We start from the raw sequence: 6,218 nt of genomic DNA, 5'->3' as shown, positions 1-6,218 counted from the left end.
CAAAATTTATTACTAAACAAAAACAAAAACAAAAAACACAAGTAAAATTGGGTTGCCTCCCAACTAGCGCTATCGTTTAACGCCCCCTAGCTAGGCATAAAAGCGAAGATAGATCTAAGTAGTGCCATCTTTAGCACTTGATTCATAAGTAGCTCGCATGATAGATTCATAAGGTAATTTAATTTTCTTTCTTGGAAAGTGCTCCATGCCTTTCCTTAATGGAAATTGGAATCTAATATTCCCTTCCTTCATATCAATAATCGCGCAAATCGTTCTAAGGAAAGGTCTACCAAGAATAATAGGGCAAGAAAGATTGCAATCTATATCAAGAACGATAAAATCTACCGGCACCAAATTTCTATTTACAATAATGAGAACATCATTTATCCCATTGGCTTTTTAATGGTGGAATCCACAAGGTGCAAATTTAAAGAGCAATCATCAAGATCATGGAAACGTAGAGTATCACATAAAGTTTTTCAGAATCGTGGAAACATTAGCACCCAAATCACAGAAAGCAAAACACTCATGATTTTTAATTTTAATCTTTATAGTAGGTTCCCACTCATCATTAAGTTTCCTAGGTATAGAAACTTCCAAATTAAGTTTTTCATCATAAGATTGCATCAAGGCATCAACGATATGTTTGGTAAAAGCTTTATTTTGACTATAAGCATGAGGAGAATTAACAACGAATTGCAACAAGGAAATACAACCTTCTAAAGAACAATTATCATAATCAAATTCCTTGCAATCCGAGATAGTGGGTTCAATGCTATTTAAAGTCATGACCTCTCCAATCCCACTTTTACCAAATTTAGCATCAAGATCTAAAAACTCCGAATTATTGGGACGCCTTCTAACTAAAGTTGACTCATCTCTAGTCCCATTATTATTAGGATTCATATTGAAAAACAAAGATCTAATAGGGGACACATCAATAACTTTAAGATCTTCATCATTATTTTCATTAAAACTAGAAGAACACGCCTTTACCAAGCAATCTTCCTTAGCACGCAATCTAGCGGTTCTTTATTTGCACTCATCAATGGAAATTCTCATGGCTTTGAGAGACTCATTGACATACTGCTTAGCAGGAGTAAATCTAAGTTTAAGAGAATCAACATCAAGCGAAAGTCTATCAACGTTCCTAGCCAAATCATCAATTTTGAGCAATTTTTCTTCAAGCAAATCATTAAAATTCTTTTGAGACATCATAAATTCTTTCACACTATTCTCAAAATCAGAGGGCATCTTATTAAAATTACCATAAGAATTATTATAGGAATTTCCATCATTATTAGAGGAATCACTAGGGAACGGTCTAGGATTAAAGTTTCCTCTATAAGCATTGTTTCCGAAACTATTCCTACCAACAAAATTCACATCCATAGATTCATTATTATTCTCAATCAAAGTAGACAAAGGAATATCATTGGGATCAAGAGGAGTATTTTTAGTAGCAAACAACTTCATAAGTTCATCCATCTTTCCACTCAAAACATTAGTTTCTTCTATAGCATGCACTTTTTTACTAGAAGATCTTTCGGTGTGTCTTTGAGAATAATTAGCATAATATTATCAAGAAGTTTTGTAGCATCTCCTAAAGTGATTTCCATAAACATGCCTCCCGCGGATGAATCTAAAAGATTTCTAGAAGCAAAGTTCAAACCAGCATAAAAGTTTTGTATGATCGTCCATAAATTCAAACCATGAGTAGGGCAATTGCGAATCATCAATTTCATTCTTTCCCAAGATTGGGCAACATGCTCATGATCAAGTTGTTTAAAATTCATAATATCGTTCCTAAGAGTGATAATCTTAGCGGGAGGAAAATACTTAGAGATAAAAGCATCTTTGCACTTGTCCCAAGAATCAATACTATTTTTAGGCAAAAACGAAAACCAAACTTTAGCACGATCTCTAAGTGAAAAAGGAAATAACTTCAATTTAACAATATCATTATCCATATCTTTGTTCTTTTGCATATCACACAAATCAAAAAAATTGTTTAGATGAGTAGCGACATCTTCACTATAGGAAGGCCGGCGAATTGATCTTTCATAACAAGATACAGCAAAGCAGTAATGATTTCACAAGACTCAACATCATTAAGAGGAGCAATCAGAGTACCAAGGAAATCATTATTATTGGTATTGGAGAAATCACACAATTTGGTATTATCTTGCGCCAAAGCAACAAGTAATCCAACACACAAGCAAACAGAAAAAGGCAAGCGAAAAAAAGAGAGGAGAAGATTGGGAAAGAGAGGGCGAATAAAACGGCAAGGGTGAAGTGGGGGAGATGAAAACGAGAGGCAAATGGAAAATAATGTAAATGCGAGGGAGATGAGTTTGTGATGGGTACTTGGTATGTCTTGACTTGAGAGAAGACCTCCCCGACAACAGCGCCAGAAATCCTTTGTAACACCCACGATGCGGCTATATCTCCCACGTGTCGAAGCACGACTTAGAGGCATAACCGCATGGTGGTTTTGTCGCAAGAAGGGTCATCTTCACACAATCCCATGTAATGAACAAGAATGGGATATAGAGAGTTGGCTTACAATCGCCACTTTACACAATACATAATTAAGGTCATACATCATTCAAATACACTCATAGACCGGCTACGGTCAAATTCAAATGAAAAGAAGACAACCCCAAATGCTAGATCCCCGATCGTCCCGACTGGGCACCTCTACTGATCATCTGGAAACGATACATAGTAACGACCAAGGGCCTCATCAAACTCCCACTTCAGCTCAGTTGCGCCATCTGCGCTGGTATCCTCGGCACCTGCATCTGTTTTGGTAGAATCTGTGAGCCAAGGGGACTCAGCAATCTCACACCCGTGAGATCAAGACTATTTAAGCTCATAGGTAGGAAAAGGGGTAATATGGTGGAGCTGCAGCAAGCACTAAGCATATATGGTGGCTAACATACGCAAGTGAGAGCGAGAAGAGAAGCAACGCAACGGTCGAGAAGCTAGAAGCGATCAAGAAGTGATCCTGAAACTACTTACGTCAAGCATAACTCAAACCATGTTCACTTCCCGGACTCTGCCGAGAAGAGACCATCACGGCTACACACACGGTTGATGTATTTTAATGAAGTCAAGTGTCAAGTTATCTACAACCGGACATTAACAAATTCCCATCTGCCTCATAACCGCGGGCACGGCTTTCGAAAGATTATACCCTACAGGGGTGTCCCAACTTAGCCCATCACAAGCTCTCACGGTCAACGAAGGATATACCTTCTCCCGGGAAGACCCGATCAGCCTCGGAATCCCGGTTGGCAAGACATTTTGACAATGGTAAAACAAGACCAGCAAGACCACCCGACTGTGCCGACAAATCCCGATAGGAGCTGCACATATCTCGTTCTCAGGGCACACCGGATGAGACAGGCTACGAGTAAAACCAGACTTCGAGTTTCCCCGAGGTGGCCCCACAGGCGGCTCAGTTCAGGCCAACACTCGAAGGAGCACTGGTCCGGGGGGGTTAAAATAAAGATGACCCTTGGGCTCGCGAAAACCCAAGGGAGAAGGGCTTAGGTGGCAAATGGTAAAACCAAGTTTGGGCCTTGCTGGAGGAGTTTTAGTCAAAGCGAACTGCCAAGGGGGTCCCATAAATCACCCAACCGTGTAAGGAACGCAAAATCAAGGAACATAACACCGGTATGACGGAAACTAGGGCGGCAAGAGTGGAACAAGTCACCAGGCATAAGGCCGAGCCTTCCACCCTTTACCAAGTATATAGGGTGCATTAATTAAACAGGAGATAATTTGATATCCCAAAATATCCGTGTTCCGACCAGGAACAAACTTCATCTTCACCTGCAACTAGCAACGCTATAAGAGGGGGTGAGCAAAAGCGGTGACATAGCCAAAGAACGGTTTGCTAGGACAGGATGGTTAGAGGTTTGGCATGGCAATAGGGAGGCATGGTAAACAGTGGGAGGTAGAGCTAACATAACGATAGAGCGAGTACTAGCAAGCAAAGATAGAAGTGATATCGAAGGTATGGTCATCTTGCCTGCAAGGTTCTCAGAGTTGTCGAAGGCTTGATCCTCGTTAGCGTACTCAACAGGTTCCTCGTGCATGTACTCGTCTCCCGGCTCTACCCAAGGCAAGAACACAAGCAAAGGAACCATAATAAATCACGGTGCAATGCACAAGCAACATGATGCAATACATGTCATGATATGCGAGATGTGATATGCAATGCATATGCGTGCTTCGGGAGGAAAAAGGATGAACAAAGCATCAACTTGGCAAACCAAGTATGCCGCTGGAAAGATGAGATGATTTCCGTTGAAATCAATATAAGGATCACCTGGAACGGATGCACGGTTTGCAAATGGCAAGCAAGACAAGAATGACACAAAGCTGCGATTAACAGCACGATGCTACTTAGCATGCAACAAGAAACTATGCTACAACACCCCAACATAAAAACAAACCATATGGCAGTGATCTATAGGAGATGCTTAACAAAAGAGGAACACTGAGCTACGGCTAAATCACATCATAACAGGTTCAAACAAGCATGGTGAAAGTGCAAAAAATATCAGGTTGGACATGGCATAAACAGCATCACGAAGCAATGTTCAGAGCAGGTTATCAACAAGCTACAGGAACTTATAATAGCAAAGCAAGACATGGCATGAATCTACTCAAAGCATAGATAAAAAGTCCCTTACTGACCATAAGCCAAAAAGGACCAGAGAATATGATGGTACCCATGTAAACATAGCAAGTTTCGTTAACAGATTCAGCAAACAGAGCATGGCATTGACAGAATTACGAAGGCACCTTCGCGAGCTCGATGCACTCACTACAGAGCATTTCATGATAAACTAATCATACATACATCAAGAAGACATGGCATAGAAGCTATACATGGCAAGAACAACATCATAGCATACACAGATCAACTACAACAACCTTGGCAAAATTGTATATGTAAACAATCTGCCAGGAAACATTTTGAAGCAAAAGTAGAGCACAAACATGACATGCTAGACTACTCCATAATTGCAACCAGGACAATGGATGGATAGAGCATAACCATATGTTCAAAACACCCTTACTGAAGTGACTCAAAATGTGCATGGATCTCTCTGTAGCAACATGTTTACATGGCATGAAAATAACAGCAGAACAGGGACTAAAATCAGCAATATCACGAAGCCTAGTTTGCATTCTTGTGCTAGTCACCACATTGATCACAAGAATACACGGCAAGTACCTCTGCAAAGAAGACATGGCATAGTTCAACTCACATGTAGGGCTCAAGTACATAGGATGCACACATCAATCATGGCAAAAATGACAATAGTGCATGTTCTGATAAGAATCTGAAACTAACATTATGAAGCACTCTTCCAACAGCATTTCGGGCATCAACATAAGCTCAAATGAAAATGTTGCAATGAGTTGAAATGATTTACTCTTTGAGGCGAACAATTCGGTATGCTACACGCCCAAAACGGAGCCACGGGTGCAAAGTGGTGGTGCGATGAACATGCAATAAAATTAATGACAAAATGTTGGGGAACTTTGCAGAAAATTAAAATTTTTCCTACGGTTTCACCAAGATCCATCTAGGAGTTCATCTAAGCAACGAGTCAAGGGAGTGAGTTTGCATATACATACCACTTGTAGATCGCGTACGGAAGCGTTAGATGGAGCGGTGATGATGGAGTCGTACTCGCCGTGATTCAGATCACCGGAGATCCTAGCGCCAAACGGACGACACCTCCGCGTTCAACACACATACGGAGCGTGTGACGTCTCCTCCTTCTTGATCCAGCAAGGGGGAAGGAGAGGTTGATGATGATGGCTCCAGCAGCAGCACAACGGCGTGGTGGTGGTGGAACAGTAGCACTCCGGCAGGGCTTCGCCAAGCACGTGACGGAGGAGGAAGAGGTGTAGTAGGGGGAGGGGGTGCCAGAACTTCAGGGTGCGGCTGCCCCTCTCCCCCTCCCTTTATATAGGCCCCCAGGGGGGGCGCCGGCCCTGGGAGATTCAATCTCCCAAGGGGGCGGCGGCCAAGGGGGGAGGAGTGCCCCCCAAGGCATGTGGTGCGCCCCCCCACCCTAGGGTTTCAACCCTAGGCGCAGGGGGTGGGCCTAGGGGGGCGCACCAGCCCACTATGGGCTGGCTCCCCTCCCACTTCAGCCCATGGCCCCACCTGGTGGACCCCCGGGACC

The sequence above is a fragment of the Triticum dicoccoides genome, chromosome 1B, assembly GCF_002162155.2.
Source record: "Triticum dicoccoides isolate Atlit2015 ecotype Zavitan chromosome 1B, WEW_v2.0, whole genome shotgun sequence".
Lineage (NCBI taxonomy): Eukaryota > Viridiplantae > Streptophyta > Magnoliopsida > Poales > Poaceae > Triticum > Triticum dicoccoides.
This window is presented reverse-complemented; position numbering follows the sequence as displayed.